At 38.4% G+C, this 15,658-nt stretch overlaps 1 protein-coding gene across 1 annotated transcript in view; it reads right to left on the bottom strand.

Moving 5' to 3' along the window:
• The window catches only part of slc7a14b (solute carrier family 7 member 14b), an 81,440-nt gene that overhangs the window by 39,135 nt on the left and 26,647 nt on the right, over positions 1-15,658 (bottom strand). The window contains exon 2 of the mRNA XM_028794722.2: positions 876-971. The gene's annotated coding sequence lies outside the window, so the exon portion shown is untranslated. The remainder of the gene's footprint in view (positions 1-875; positions 972-15,658) is intronic.

Here is a 15,658-nt window from a genome sequence, read left to right as displayed (position 1 = left end):
ATGTATGTTTTTATGATATTCTAGTAATAATAATAATAATAGCGGCTCACTAATCAAAATGCGGAGTGCCGGGACTCAAACCGGCAACCTTTTGGTTATAAGGCAGCAGTTCTTACCTCTGCACCATTCAAGAATACGTATTAACTTTCTATCAAATGACATTTGAGCTTGGGTTTGTAACTCATTGACAGCAACATGTAAATTGAATGATTTTTGTTTACTTTGGTTATATTTTTGAGTAAAAGCACACGTGTTTATTTGATATTTGGACTAAAGTCTTCATACATTATACACTTCACGTCATTTTTAGTATAACATGGAAAAAATTTCTGCTTTAGGTATATGTTCAGCATTTCTTGCCTCACATTTCCTTTTATTCTGCATTTACCCAGATCTTTGTAGACACGGAACACACATGAAATGTATGTATTCCAAATAACGATATACTGTATTATTTACCCAATACGACTCCAGGCACGTCACACACAGATAAGGAGCCTTGAGCTGGGAGAACTTTTTGCCCGAGTTGAGCTTCGTCGAGGGAGAGATGAGATAGCAGGCTACTTGCTGCTTGTGCTGATCAACACATTTACAAAACAAAAGACGGTTATGGAGAGATGCGAAGGAATTTAAGGTGGCCTGGGATTACGAGTTTTTTCGTAGGCTTCAGGGATTCTAGTGTTAAAATAGCAAACCTCTAAAGCCCCTATTCAAAAATGTGATTGTCCAAGGAAAGTCACAGGAAGCCAAAACCTGTCCCAACAGCATCCATAGCATGACAGAATATAATCTCCAGAATTGATGCAAGTCCATCGTAGAATGCACAAACACTAAAGGTTCAGTTTCCAAATTGCAAGTTAGCTTAAAGCACAAACCTTTGGGAGGTATCAGAGTCCTGGAGAAAATCTGCACATTGATATTCGAAGTCTGATCCATGGAACAGTGGACCACTTATGAGCCTCTCTGCTGCCCTGGTAGTAATGGAATGCAAAATAAATAAAAAATAAGAATTACTTTGTCTTGTCAAGTTAGTAATTCCATACATAATGTTGTAAAATATTTAAAACAAATGAGAAAGATATCACATGAGGGTAATAGTGAAAAATAAGTCAGTTGTTTCTTCATTAATGAATATGGCCCATAAAAATATAGAAAGATAAAAGAAAGAAATAGGTAGATAGGTGGATATTATATTTCAATAGGTTTATTATATTGAAGATTTCAATGTCACATGCATGAGAGTGGGTCACCTTCCAGGCTCATCAGAGGTAAGCACTACCACCCCAGGACACAAGGGGCCACTGTTTCTGAATTTATAGTCTCTTTTTTCACCCACAGCTCTAAGAAGATACCTAATAAGGTCAACTTATGCCACCCTTTCAATCCAAGGAGTGAAAGACCAAGACACTTCTCACATTTGGGAAAGTGCAGACTGCTGGTTGGATCTCCTACCTACCCTGACTGCTCTACAGAGCAACTCTACCTTTGTTTCTAAGGCTCTCTGCAGCCTACCTATTGCTTTTGTGTTTTTGTTTGCGACATTGTGCTCCTGTATATTTTGACTTTTTGGCACCAATATTAGGAGGGGCACCCCAACATTTCTTTTTTGGACTTGTGTGTTCCCCTGGTCGAGAACATGGAGTAGTTTGTAAAGACATACAAACAGTTTCTGAATAAAATAATTTGAGAAAGACAAAGAGAAAACTGAGACATGGAACTGAGTGCTAATTTGCATTGATTGGAGTGAAACACTGCATGCAGTAAACATTTTTGTATTATAATTCTTCGAAAGTGGTTCAAGACATGTGAATGCTATTAGGATTATACACATAATATTAATTTGTATTATTTGTTTATCTTGCGTACTGTTAATATAGATATGTCACAAGTAAAGTCCAAACTCGATTGCAAAATAATGGAAAGACCTCACAGAAAATGTCATTTTTAGCAGACTTTTAGTGGAGAAACTCCTGGTACCCATTTTAGTTTAATTTAACTAGGAATCTTGTGAATTCCCTTGAACTTGAAAATGAAGACCTATTGGCCTCTTGTATTTTTTGCTTAAATCTGACTTTCCTCTGTGTAGTATTTCAAAAAATCCTCTTCCAGTTGATTTACTAGTTAAATTCATTTGGACTTTTATGAAAAGACCCAGATAAGCAGAACATGTACAATTACAAACTAAAAAAACAAGTTAAAACTTTGTACATGCATGCACCCAACAAGAGATTTAATTTATCATAAAGTAATGAATATGTTAAAAAACAAAATAAAAATGATAGGCACTAGGAAAAGGCAGGAAGGCACACCACTCAATATCAAACACCAGCAGACACGTGCAAACTGCACTTTATCCTCAAGGCAAACGTTTTAAATTAGATTAACCTTAATGTGACCTGCACAGAGGCATCATGAGGGATAATGTGCTGAGCTATCATACATTTTCATGAGTGCTGCCATCTAACCATTAGTTAATGTTTAGGGCTTTGTCCCTGTGTGCTGTCCCACACTTGTCCTCTCTGAGCACAATGAGGGGCTGGCCTGGGATAAGAACCAGCACAAATTATGAATTCAAAAACATTTTCATAACACACAGGACATACCTAATTTGATGTATTTGAATTGCATTGCTTAAGATCCACACTTTTAAATAGATATTATGGTGCCATTTTGGCAATAACAAGAGTGTACTCACAGCAAGCCCAACAATTTCCTGACCAACATTATTTGAATTGTTACAGAATAAGGGGGAAGTCTGCAAGGTATAACACTCCATAGGCTTGGATAAAGGTAAAGCAGACCGGCCAAGGGACAGAAAGAACAGTTTAATGTCCCACTTAGACTGTAAGAGAATGGTAACTAAAGATGATTTCAAAAGACTATTCTCTAAAGTGCAAACTCTTTAGAATTCAGAACCTAGAATTTTATAAGCTGTTTAATATGATCCATTTATGTCATATCATGATTCATTTAATTCTTTAAATACTTAGGCAAAGATAGATTTAAAACAGTCTCTGAATGTACTCATTGTAAATTATAAGTGATGAGAACCTTGATGATTTTCAGTAATAAGAACAAATAAACATAATTATCTTGAGGATAATCTAAACAACATTAATATACAAATGTCAATGGTTAAAAAAAAATAATAATCCCATTTTTTACTTATGCATGTCAATGATCTGTAGAAACACAGTGCTTAATAGGTCGTGCTTGAAAAAAACAAGAAAAAACTGGAGAAGTGTAAAGACTACAGAAGGAAACAGATGATGGTGATAACTGTGCCCTATATACAAGAACACAGTAATCTATATCAAGTATGTCACTTTTTGAAACTGCAACTTGCTTATGCATCTTTACAGACAATAATGTTGCAGTAAATCTTGTGCATGGAAGGAGCACACTTATGTGCAAAATGATCAGTTGTTGTCTGTGTTTATACCAATTGTCCATCTATCTCCTCATTTTGATGACTTGTCTTTAATGGCAAAATATTTTATGCTTCACTACAATCAGTGAATATTATAGCTTCCTCAGAAAATGTAGCTTGTTAGTAAAACAGTGTCTATCATCTAAAGTCATATTACCTGGTCATGAATACCCCCTGTCCTTTTTTAAAAAAAATGTCCAGATGAGATATTGGGGAGGTTAAGCTTTTAATCTTAATACATAATTCGCCAGTCTCCTCACTCACTCACTCACTCACTCACTCACTCACTCACTCACTCACTCATTCACTCACTCATTTACTCATGTCTGTCCGAAGCCGAATGCGCAGTCGCCTTCTGCACATGTCCGAAGCCGAATGCACAGTCACCTTCTGTGCAGCTGCCCGAAAAACCTTACGAGACCGACATCGTGGCAGGCGGCGAATTTACGGCCGCAAAAATTCAAAGAGAAAGGCGACTATGGCCGCGAAAATTCAAAGAGAAAGGCGATTTCGACTACAGCTCGAGGCCTAATTATGCATTCATTCAATACACCTATATCAGGTTTGTGGTGCGGAATGCGCAGTCGCCTTCTGCGCATGTCCGAAGCCTTCTGCGCAGTCGCCTTCTGCGCAGCTGCCCGAAAAACCTTACGAGACCGACATCGCGTCAGGCGGCGGATTTACGGCCGCGAAAATTCAAAGAGAAAGGCGACTTCGATTAAAGCTCTAGAGGCCTGAAAGGCGATTTCGACTACAGCTTGAGGCCTAATTACGCATTCATTCAATACACCTATATCAGGTTTGTGGTGCTTATACTTATTATATATTATACTATTCCACTCATGCCCGTTTCATCTTACGTTGTCGAAACGGGCTTTTTCTCTAGTCTTATATATAAACATCTACGCGTGAAAGTGTGTGTGTTTGTCCGGCCTGGAAGTGTGAGGTGGAGTCGGGGTAAGGGGCTCTGCCTCCGAGGAAACAAAAAACTCACTTAGCTGCTAATAACACAAGCGAGGCCAGCATATCAGCAAAACAAAGCCTCAGAAGAAAGACAAAGTTGCTTAGCTGATAACATCGGCAAAACGGTATCTCCTTTAATCTTCCTCCAGCCGCTAATGCACAAGCGAGGCAAGCATGTCAGCAAAATGAAACCTCAGAAGAAAGAAAAGTCGATTAGCCGCTAACATCGGAAAATCAGTATCCCTTTTACGTTTCTTCCCGCCGCTAGTGCACAAGCAATGCAAGCACATCGGCAAAACTAATCCTCCTAGGAGAGTGACGGCCAGAGTAGTTCCTTTCAATTACCTGACATCTCTGTATTTCAATTATTCTTCTGATGATTTCAATAGTTTCTAGGACCCCGGGCTTTTTACAGCACGGGCTTACACAGCTAGTTAATAATAATCATAACAGACACTTGCATTTTATACAAACAAAACACATTTCATTTATATAGAGCCTTTCCCATGCTCAAGGTGCTTAACCAGATTAACTTGAGAAACTGAAAGATTGTCTTTCATTTTTAAAGTTTTTTATATTCCTACTGCTAAAAGGCTTAAATAATCTTTTAGATTGAGTTTTGGAATATCTTCATTTAAGGTTATGTAGCCTGGGACACTATCATTCATAAATAAGTTCATATTTAAAGACAGTTCCATTGTGTTCAATAAATACTGAAAAATGTGCCCATTAAAATTACAATAAAAAGGAAAATTAACACAATAAATCTTCAATCCAGTACCTTACTATTACACCAATCCCAAAACAGTTTTTAAAGTCTTGTACAAGTCTTTTGAGGGTTGGAACCAAATTGAAAGAATTTCTCCATACCTTTCTCACTCCTCAAAGTATTCTCTAGTGAGACAGGCCTGAATCCATCACAGTTAATATACTGACTTCTCCTACAAGACAGCATAAAAGCTAATAGGGACAATAAAGAACTCAATAAAGAATAGGGACAATAAAGAACTCCTTTCCAGAAAGCTACTCACCACCATGTGGACAAACTACACTTTAAAATCCAATTAATCAGCATGTGCACAAATGTTCCCACTTCTGCTTATCCCACAGAGAGATACCTCATCCGGCCCCCACCTTCCAAGAAAAACAACCCCCTGCCTCTCTACCATGATGCCACATTTTCCTGTCCATCTTGGCACACTCTAGCACACTCAATGCTGCCCAAAGAAAATCCTCATTTTACAAGGATACAAAGCGATGCTGCCCAGTAGTTACCACTGACAGAGAATCTGTGAAAGGAACAATAAACATAGTAAGGTACAATGCATTTTAAAAGGGCATTTTAACTTATAAAATGCTATACCTTGCTCAGGGAGAATGAAAACAAACAAAATAGTGATGTGCTTCTTCACAAAGCAATATCCTTCTCCAATGTCTTTGTAGTGCTTATTTTCCCTTTATCAGTTGCTCTCATGAAGTCATAAACCCTTCATAATTAATCAGCTAGTTATTTCGTAGAGCTACCTTCATCTATCTATCTATCTATCTATCTATCTATCTATCTATCTATCTATCTATCTATCTATCTATCTATCTATCTATCTATCTATCTATCTATCTATCTATCTATCTATCTATCTATCTATCTATCTATCTATCTATCTTTACCTACTTTGTCCAGTTAATGTTGATCACAAAAGCCAGAACCTTGGTCAGCGGTATTGAGTACAAAACAGGAATCAACCTTGGACAGGATACCATTCCATTATAGAGTTTACTTATATACACACCTACGCTCACTTATGTTGGGACAGATTAGAGTCACCTATAAACTTAACATGAATGACTTTGAGTGTGGGAGGAAAACCAAAGTAGCAAGAAGAACAACCACATAGACAACAGTGAACATGCAACATGACTCAAGATTTCCAGCTGACCTCCGAGAGCTGTGAGGCAGTAGTGCTGACAAATGCATCACCATTTCACTCTAGGGATATACAATTACCATATGATTGGATTTCATGTATACACTCTAATCTTTGCAACATCCATTTTTTTTACCCTCTTATCCAGGGCAGGGTCAAAGAGCAGCTGGAGCTTATCCCAGCAAGCATCAGGCTCACAGCAGGACCAACACCTGAACAGGGAGCCAGTCGATCACAGGGTAAATACACACCCACACACAAACTAGGACAAATTTAGCATTGCCAATTAACCTAACCTCCATGTCTTTGGACTGTGAGAAGAAGCACCCAGAGGAAACTGATGCAGACATGGGGAGAATATGCAATCTCCAAAGAGGGAGCACTCAATTTGGCTCTTTCTCATATTTTGGAGTGCCTGTTCCTTTACATTCCTAGTCGTAATTATAGATTCTCAAACGCTGGTTTGCTTATTATTAAGAGAGCTAAGCATAAAAGAAGTGTTGAGGCAGGCTTTTGCTGTTAGGCACCAAAACTCTCGAATGTCTTAAAAATAGAGATACACCAGGCTGTTCCATCCCCTATAAGTTAAAGGTAATGGAATGTTCTTAAAGTTATCTCTGTGTGACAACAGTATACTGTACTGTAACTCTGAGATTGCCTGACAGAAACATTAGCTGTTAGTCAGATAGACATTAGAGGGCTGTACAGTAGGTTTGACCATATATACTGTGGCACACGGCTGGGCGTGGTATCCAGCCGGCTGCGTATAAAAGGGGCTGCCTCCCTTCATTGAGGGCTGGAGTCGGGTGAGGAGAAGGACGAGGACTGGGAGGAGGCAAGGAGTGGCCTGAAGAGAGAGAGAAGGCACAGTGAGAGGCCTGGACTTTGGGGGAGTCTTGGGGTTGTGTGGCACTTTAAGACTGTAAATAATAGACTGTAAATAAACGTGTGGTGCTTAAACATGTCTACCTGTCTGTGTCCGCGGCTTGTTCCACAATACGTATGTGTGGTGAATGGGATGCCCTATATAAACCTTAAGATACTTGAACTTCAAGTGGAATACCATAGACAAGAAGTTTCCCTTTTGTATGTTTTCATACCTAACATTTACACCTGGTTTCTCTGTTAAATAAACATAAGTAATGACTGAAATAGTTTTGAGTATTGCTTTGCTGAAGTGGCCTGTTGCTTACTGACATTTAGCAAAGACTGTTGATTGTTAATGAAACAATCTGTGTCCATTTATGCTACATACTGTCAGAAGTACTGACTAGGCCTTGGCTTCTGTTAGATTGTGTAGTCCTTTCAAAGGTAACCATTGGGATACAAAAGCCTGACAGGAGTAGCAATTTCTGGCTTTTGCTGGGGTATTCAGAAGTGTAGCCCTTTCAGAGGAAGCAATCTGAAGACGGATCAACATGTAAGTGAATCCTGGCAGGGACACCTCGTGATTATAATGTCTTCCATACTCTGGGAAAGTAATGAAGTTGAGGTAGCTATCCTAGGCCAGTGTTGAGATATTCTTACTTTGTATTTGAATGAATCTGTGCTGAGTGAATGTTGAATAGGTTAAGTATTGCAGGATGTATGTGTGAATCAATGCTAACAGTTTAGGGATTTCCAGTATCAACTTGTCCAACAATATATGAAGTGGACACTTTTACACCACAAAACAGCTACCAAGTTATGTGATTAAAGCAGAAATCTTTTTTTAAAAAAAGTATTTCAATGAGATATTCAGTTTTAAAGAAATGATCATCAGGGACTAAATGGTCTTCATTTGTTTGTCAAACCTGTTATGTTCTAAAATCATACTGTTGAGGTATTAAATTCTCTATGACCTTTAACTCTAAGCCCTTTGGCAATTTTTTCCTGCACATTTCTCATTGTAGATAGTGTACATCCAACTTCTGCTCTCCCAAATATCATGATGACTGACCTTTCTTAATGGCAACTCCTATGGATGAGGAATGTCCTTCTCCAGGTACTTCATGAGGCACCTTCTATGACAGTCTGGATTTTAAACTCACTTTTGTCTCTGTTAGAGTAGCTGGTGACACTCAGTTGGCTCGGAGTTTGTGTGACTATGGCTGGCTACTTTTCAAGGACTTCATTCTGCCTAGTTTTGCTGGTATAACTTCCAGCATCTATATAACTGGATGACTAGATGGATGTTCTGGTACTAGGGTGGCATCCTGACACAGTGGTTAGGTCTTCTGCCTTATAATTCCAGGAGGCTGACTTCGACAGCCTGGTCACTGTCTGTGTGAAACTTGCACATCTTCCTCTTACTTATCAAAGATGTATCTGTCATGCCAATTTTGACTCTAAATTGCAACAAAATAAGTGAGTATAAGAGAATACACCTTATGATAAAATGGCTATTGCATTTGTAATGCATTTCACTTTACTTTATCTAAATGTCAAGCATTATTGTGCTATGGGAAGGTGTTTTTTGAATACAACATGATTATTATTATTAAAACTAATAATAACAATAATCATAATTTTGTGAATAATGCAGCTAACATCTAAATATTTAGAAATACATAGTATGTGATATATAAAAAGAGAAACACACAGAAAAAACAAGACAGTAAGATTCAACCTCTTTCTGCAGTGACTGTGACTTTTAGCATTCAGGAAGCTCCTTTGTATCAATTACCTAATTGAAGGGTTTGATAAGAGTGGACAATAAAGAGAAAATCTCCTAACAGATAGCAGCACACACAAGAATGTGCAATTTACTGCCTTTCCTGTCTTTTCTAGGTTAGAGTCTGATAAGAGCATTTAGATTTTCTGTTCATGGAAATAGAGAGCAGGCCCCAGGACACCAGTTATAATTCTTCCTACGGCTGCTTCTCAAGTTAGCTGGTAATGATGGACATTCTGTTTACTACACTTTCTTTAGCTGTAATTGCATCCTGGAATATGTAAATGTTTATTTGATATTTTGGTTTTGTAACATTTAATACATTCCTCATGCACTAATGGTTGATCCTTCAGTATTTATGCACGCTCAATATCATTATTACAGTTACCTCTAATAACATGCAAAAACACCTCTCTTGGGAAAACTCCGGGACATGAGGAGGAGGAGGAAGAAGAGGCCACCTTTAATCTTAAAGTTTGGCTGCAGAGCCAGTGCTGTGTGTAGAGGTGAGTTCATCAATATTTAAACCCATTGTTCAACCTCCTACATGAGTTCTGACACCTTTGCTATCAAGAAGTAAGATTTTACCTCCCAAAAGCCATTTTCTATTACCAAGGTCAAGGTCCCATGTCTTCCTCACTCTTGCCTGTCATCTGACTGACATTACACCTGATCCTCACCTCTTGTCCTCATGGTAGCTCCACCCAGCTTATTCAGATTGAGCCTGACTGGGCTTTGTGGGTCATCCTACCAAATGGTCTTTAGTCACTAGCACCTCCCCCAGGCCCCCAAACTCCAGAAGGTGGTCCTAGTATTTTTGCTCCAGGTGAGATTTTCTTACATTTAATAAGACCAATCATGAGACGAAAGTATGGAATGCTCCTTGTCTGGTCCCCACCATTAGACCAATTTACTGTACATATTCCAGACAACATACTCATTAAGGTAGGTAAGGCCCCCTTGCCCTACCACTCCAAAGTTACAGTCCCTGGGTGGGACTCTTTCAAAACTGTTAAATCTAACTTTAGGTTGTGCCAGCACTGAGGTCAAGGTAGTAATCAATCGTGGACATGACGGTAATACATTTCAAGGCTCACTCGCACTGAGTCATTTTGCAGATTATGAATTACCTTAACTTGCATACTTTTGCAATGTGGAAGGAAAACCAGGGTATCAAGAGAAAAAAAAACACCAGAAAACTGGGAGAACATACAAACTCCACACAGACAGCAATTGGGCATGGAACATGAAGCAAGGACTCCAGAACTCTGAGGAAGCTATGCTATCCATTATAAAACACACACATAGGGCAATTAGTGGTCTTCCTTTAAAAATGAAATAATTTTAGGTCACTTTTTCAAAGCTGAAGGTCCACATTACCAAACTGCAACAGTGTGTGGGTGTAGTGCAGTGATTATTAGTGGGAAGGAGAAGACGGCTTTTCATTTTGTCTGTTTGTTCTCAAGGAACACTGCAAGGAAACATGCTTGTGTCACATTATGCAACCTGTAGTTGTGTGTTAAAGCAGTTTTGCTAACTGCAGTTGCTGATCGTTTCACCAGACCATGTCAGTTTACACAACTGAAAACCACTGCCCATGTCATATTTACTGACTGACTGCTGACCTTCTAGCACAGTCATGCTTGTCTCTTTTAGTGACAGCCAATAGCATGCTGCCTGATGGAGCTGGTGCTGTATGAAGGGTTTAAAGGTACGGTGAGTTCAACCACAACCGCTACCCTTTTTATTATCCATTCTGTTGTGGCATGTAAAATATAACACATAAGACAGATGAGCTTCTCTTCTGTCTGTGAGGTCCAAAACACCAGCGTTCTTTATTCCTCATCGCTACATTAAATGCAATGTGTTTCCAGGTGACCATTCATTGGTTTTCAGCTCTCATGCACACAGATCCCACCACTACTACTAAAGACAAAGTCAACCCTGTTTGATTTTATCTAAAATGAATTTTGCACTTGTAGCGGTGCTACATGAAAGGGGACATCTTAAATGTGTTCTGTGCTGAGTCGCGTCTTGTATAGCGTTGTCCCGTTTATATAGTCTATTGTGTGTCTGTTTACATGTTTACCCCCTGGAAACAAAGGGGAAAGGAGAACGCTGCAGAGCCGTGGCCCCTCGTGGTAATTGTCCCTGTCAATCACATCAATTCCATCCAAGTCATTGCTATATAAACAAGAGGACGAAAAGAAATGGAGTGTCAGTTACAACCTGGACACTTCATTGGAAACCAAAGAAATACGGAATTTACACCCTTTTCATGCTTGCTGCTTTCAATGCCAAACATTCAACTGCTTCACTATCACTATGCAAGCCGAGGAGAGCATGGTGAGACTGTTTTTTGTCGTTTAGGGAAGGAGCAAACAACCGTTACATCTGTGTGATATTTACTGCAGGACAATTCAACAAGATCACTTCCATTAATCAACTTTAGTTTAATCTTTTGGACTTTCATGTGTGTTGTGTGTTTTCCATGTGTCGTATCTGTTTCATATTCAGTGTAGGGGCATGGGAGGGTTTATATTGTATATTTATTGCTGCACCTTTTATTATAACATTCCGCCATTCACTTTTGGGGTTGTGTGTGTTATGTTAGGGTGGGATGGGGGGTGAGATATATATATATATTGTTTGGAATTTGTTTAATTTCTTATCATTAATATATAATTTACATATTGTTTGCTTTTTTGCTTATTTTGATTGACGATTGGGGAAGTGATTTGGAAAAAGTACGGCTTGTCTAATCTTATGTTCCCTTAGGTTTCCAGGCCACGGGTCTTGGCGGTGTAGTGGCGGGTCTGGACGATTGGGTCAGCTGTTAGAGACTAGTTAGAGTGAGTTACTGGGTATGTCACATTAGGTAACTGTTTTCACAGGAGCATGCCGACAACTGCCTTCAACTCAATAAGATTATGTAAATGAAGGCTATGACTCAAAATTGCTGGAAATGTCGCATAATGTGACATAACAGTATCAGCCAGAATTTTATAAAATTTTATAAAAAAGTGCAAACAACAGCAGCCCCATTAAGTCTGTACAATCCCTTCAAATCTCCAGTAAATATAATGAAATATTATATTCTCAACTGCACTTAATATAATTTAGGGTTATGAAGGACCAGAAACAATCCCAGGAATATTGGATGCAGGGCTGAAAATAAGCACACAAATCAGGGTCCGATATCAAATCCCCAATTAACCCAGTCTGCTAGTCTTTGGGGATGTAGGATGAAAACTGGAGTAGCTGGAGGAAAACCTAAGCAGACATGTGGAGAACATGCAAAATCCACAGGAAATTCAAACGGAGGCCTCTGGATCCATTATCCATTTTATATGAAGTAAACATGTGCCACCATGTCGTCCTCCAGAGCACATTCATAGGCTGATACATGAGGAGGGGTTCAATGTGTCATCCTGATAATATGGATCAGGTTTAGCTTATAACAGCTTTTCTCAATTATATTAGAAAACACTAGAATTGGCACAGCAAGCCACCATACACATTGTACTGTATTTATTATATCACCAATAATGGTGCACTGCACGATAACTTGACTTGAGCATTCATAGTTTTCATATTCTTTCTCTGTACGTTTAGCATTTGTTTGCTCAGAGGTTGATGTGCTTGCTGCTTCCTGAGCAGCTCTTCTTTTCTCCACCCCAGTGGCCCGCTTCTTCTCTTCTTTCATTGGCATTTTTTTGCATTAAAACTGGTTAAGTCAGTGCTTGTGTTGCAATTACTTAGTATGTTTCTTTCATTTTCACTTAAGCTGGCACTTAAGTCTTCAATCTGCCTCAAGAATGACTTAAGATTTGAAGGGGAAGTGACGGCGAAGGTGGTAGGGATGAGAATGGCCACCTTGCTGGCCGCTGCCAAGAGTTGATACTACAATAAAATAAAAATAAAAAGAAGAATAACCTTGAAGGTCAATCATCACCCCGAAAGTGGATAGTAGACGTACCAAATTTCAGGTCAATAGGTCAAACGGTTTGCGAGCTACAGGTGATTTAAAATCCTGGACAGACAAATGAACAGCCACGGTAGCGTATTATATATAAAGATATTCACATCTAATATCCATGAAAGCTTTATAAGAAGCTATTCAGCATAGATATGTATGTGTACAAATAATTCTTACGTAAACAACAAAAAATATAAATAAAAGTTGTGATTTTTTCCAGATTTTCACCTGTGGATTCCAGTAATGGAGGCTAATGGCTGGTGTATAGCAAACCTCAAAGCAACATGTGTGTGTATCCTGATGCTCATGTAAAGATATTAACTTGATTTCTGCACAAATAGGTCTTGATTTCATTTAATATTGTTTGGATTGGGGATCAGGCGAACCCCTTTTGGAAAATCCACAACTATTAACTGATTTAATTAAAAAGATCTTAGTGTAAAAATCATCTGCACTTGTAACATATGAAAATTATCCACAGTTATAGCATATACCCATTATAAAGAGCCATTTAGTCATTTATTTGTAAGCTTCATCAGTCATTTATACTTTGAGCATCCCTTAATTGTCTTCACCATTATCCATTTTATGTGAAGTAAAAATAAAAGCAACTTTATCACTTAGCATAACTCAGTAGGAGATGGAGCAATGCTGTCAAACAATGATCAGACTGATAATCCTTTGTGTCTGGACAATTTAAGAGTCAAAATTAAAATGAAATATATTACATACTTGTATTTTGTCCACATAATATACAATAAAACTGTATATGATACAGTTAAGTAGACCAGAGGCATTGGTGGTGCAGTGGTTAGCACTTCTGTCTCTTGGATCCACCACCATGGGTTTGAATCCTACATCCACTTGTTGTACATGTGGAGCATACAGGTTCTCCACAAGACATGGATTTCTGTAGCCTTTAATTGCATGAAGCGGATTTGAAATGTTGTACAAAAAGTTAAATTATGGAAAATATGGCAAAGGATCATTTTTGCTTTGTGCTTAATGCTGCCACAATAGACTTAGTGGCATAGTGGGCACTCCCACGGCCCATGTAAAGTGACCCAAAGGGTCCACTCATCAGTCCTCCACAAAGCCAGCTACAAAAATATTTAATTTTTGAAAACAGAAAAACAAAATGTGTGCATTTTCAGGTTAAACAAAACAGTGAAAAGCTGCTATGTTGCATTGTGTGATGTCACAGGCAACAGACAGGTGGGTGGATGGGTGCAGTAATACTTGAAATCTGCAAAAGTTAGTGAGTAGGCAATGGAAAAAGAGATCATGATAAGAAAAAGGAAATAACTGAGCACTGCTTAAAGCAAGGAATCGACACACCAAGCCATTGCCAAACTATACCTAAGATAACATCTAAGCCTAAATCATCGGTGGAAGAAGAAATTGGCAAAATGCTACCATCGAGTGTCAAAACTGGAGATGACTCCATGTTAGGTAAAACAAGCATTGTGGCGAGCTCAACAGAAGAGGCTTCTTCTCCTTGTCCTCCTCGCCCACAGCCTTCCTCTTCCCACTGTAGGTAACCATAGGCCTACTAATAAGGATGTGTAGAGCAAACTGAATAGCCCCAGGGCCCAGGTAGAAATAATGATTGGCAGTATTTGAATAAAAATAAGTAAATAATAAGACTGGTGTCTCAAAATGTTTCATATGTTAACTCCATAGAAGTTTTTTTTCCACAAATTACAACAAAACGACCATGCACAGCATGGGTTTACTTCAATTTCATATTCAAGAAAACATTTGTTTGAATAGTTACTGACTTCAGCCAGAGAGGCAGACGAGTTTGAAATATGGTAGAACACCCAAGTAAAAAAAAATGTGTTAAATGTAGGAAATTGTCAAGGATTGTTTGGAGTTCACTGAGTTTAGGGTTGTCTTCTGTGTTTTCACTGTATTTGTTATTATGATTGATAGTTAAGATCAAATTTAGCATTTCCTGATTTGTTTTGTTTAATCTGTGGAATTATTATTGTCATTTTTGTTGTTTTTTTGCTCTTCCTTTCCATGAACACTACTGTGTTGTTGCTTATAACTGCGCCATTGTTAAAGCATTTTGTACAACTTTACGTTTGATTTTTTAAAACCAAAAAAGGCTCAATTCACCCTGCAGCTCCTCCATTTCCACTTTTTTACTCATATAGTATGTGACACAGATTTCATGTTTTTGGAGATGTGTGATTAGCAAAAAAAGATATGGATTCTGTTTCAGTAAGTATTTATACTGCTCTCGTAAAAATTGCTGCTATTATGCTCTCACCAGTTCTTTGGGTCACTTGTGTCTGTGTACAGATCAGAGTGGTAAATGCACACAGACCAACAGCTCTAATCTTTCGTTTCCTGATTCTCTTCCTTGTTATCACGAGCTTGCAAATTAGCAGACGTTTCGCACTGTACAATGTGAAATAGTGCAGCTACCAGCCTCTGTCGGACAAAATTGTTTTATTCATTTTGCGTATGTTGGACAAGTTTGGGTTGGACATCTTTGTGCATGTTAGATTTGGATCATTTGAACAATTGATTAAACCAGTCCAAAAAATTAATAAATACAAGACAAAAATTAGGGTATAGTCACTTTTAGCTGCAGTGTGAACCTATCCTTAAAACACTTGAGCTTCTTCATACATTGGCTGTCTTATGTTTAAGAACAGCATCTAAAAAATGTTAACTGTGTGAAAACACTAAATATG

The sequence above is a fragment of the Erpetoichthys calabaricus genome, chromosome 2 (assembly GCF_900747795.2).
Source record: "Erpetoichthys calabaricus chromosome 2, fErpCal1.3, whole genome shotgun sequence".
Classification (NCBI taxonomy): domain Eukaryota; kingdom Metazoa; phylum Chordata; class Cladistia; order Polypteriformes; family Polypteridae; genus Erpetoichthys; species Erpetoichthys calabaricus.
The sequence above is the reverse complement of the archived record's forward strand: the minus strand, read 5'-3'. Positions and strand labels throughout refer to the sequence as shown.